We start from the raw sequence: 1,310 nt of genomic DNA on the forward strand, positions 1-1,310 counted from the left end.
GTACCGAAAATTGATCAATAAATCTATTTTCTAGAATCCATAGAAAGCTGATGTTCATGTGCTACTGCTCATGTATAGCTTATTGTAGAGAAAAAGTAACAGTCTTTAGCAGGTACCCACTGGAACTGGGGTGACCAACCCATCCTGATCTGCTCAGGACTGACTCTGTTTTAATACCTAAAGTCTCCCATCTCAGGAAACCTTCAGTTTCAGTTAAGTTGGGACAGTTGGTCACCCTAAGAGAACTGAATATGGCTCTGATCAAAGGGTATGGGACTAATGAGATTTATGAGGTCCCGTGTTTCAAGGAAAGTTCCATATAACTCTTAAGTGAATATGTTCATCTATATCAGTGTTATGAGGTTTCCAATATCTAAGCCAGAAAGGCCAGTACAGAGGAGGAATGATCGTTAAACATAGGATATTGAGTTAAACCACTGTAAAATTCATTAAATATTTAGTGTTTACTATGTTCCAAGCACATTTCGAGGTATCAGAAATAGAGAATTGAGCAAAATAAAGGCCCTAATTTCAGAGGACAAAGTCTCAGGAATATAACCAGGAAAGTTGGCATGCTTCTTCTGGATGAACTGTGGGATAAAGGAGCAAAACAGTCATACCTTCCCAAAACCAAATTGGTGAGGACACGATGTAGCAAGATGTTTTCATGATGTATCCTACTATTTTCTAATCTTGATTGCACATTCTGGGAGGAAAAAGTTGGACCTGCAACCTCAGTACATATTTGCAAATTATATGCATGTACTTCTCCCTGGTGGCTCAGAGGTTAAAGCGTCTGCCTCCAATGCGGGAGACCCGGGTTCGATCCCTGGGTGGGGAAGATCCCCTGGAGAAGGAAATGGCAATCCACTCCAGTATTCTTGTCTGGAGAATCCCATGGACAGAGAAGCCTAGTAGGTTACAGTCCACGGGGTCGCAAAGAGTCAGACACGACTGAGCGACTTCCCCTCACCTCACCTCCCAGGTGGTGCTAGTGGTAAAGAACCTGCCTGCCAGTGAAGGAGATGTAAGAGATGTGGACTTGATCCCTGAGTTGGGAAGATCCCCTGGAGGAGGGCATGACAACCCACTCCAGTATTCTTGCCTGAAGAATTCCATGGACAGAGGAGGCTGGTGGGCTGCAGTCCATGGGATCACAAAAAGTTGGACATGTCTGAAATGACTGAGCATGCATGCACTGCTAATATATGAAACAGATACACAAAAATGGAAATTAAGAAAAGTTGCTCTCTAAGGCCCTCTGGGGCTGAAGCAAAAGCTCAGGGCATACATGATCAACCATTAAAGGG

General features: G+C 43.6%; 1 non-coding gene across 1 annotated transcript; it reads left to right on the forward strand.

The window, feature by feature from the left end:
* Window positions 1-769: 769 nt before the first annotated feature.
* On the forward strand, window positions 770-841 carry TRNAW-CCA (transfer RNA tryptophan (anticodon CCA)). The gene has a single exon. It is a non-coding gene; the product is annotated as a tRNA-Trp (tRNA).
* The last annotated feature ends 469 nt before the right edge of the window (window positions 842-1,310 follow it).

Source organism: Ovis canadensis, chromosome 15 (assembly GCF_042477335.2).
Source record: "Ovis canadensis isolate MfBH-ARS-UI-01 breed Bighorn chromosome 15, ARS-UI_OviCan_v2, whole genome shotgun sequence".
NCBI classification, from domain to species: domain Eukaryota; kingdom Metazoa; phylum Chordata; class Mammalia; order Artiodactyla; family Bovidae; genus Ovis; species Ovis canadensis.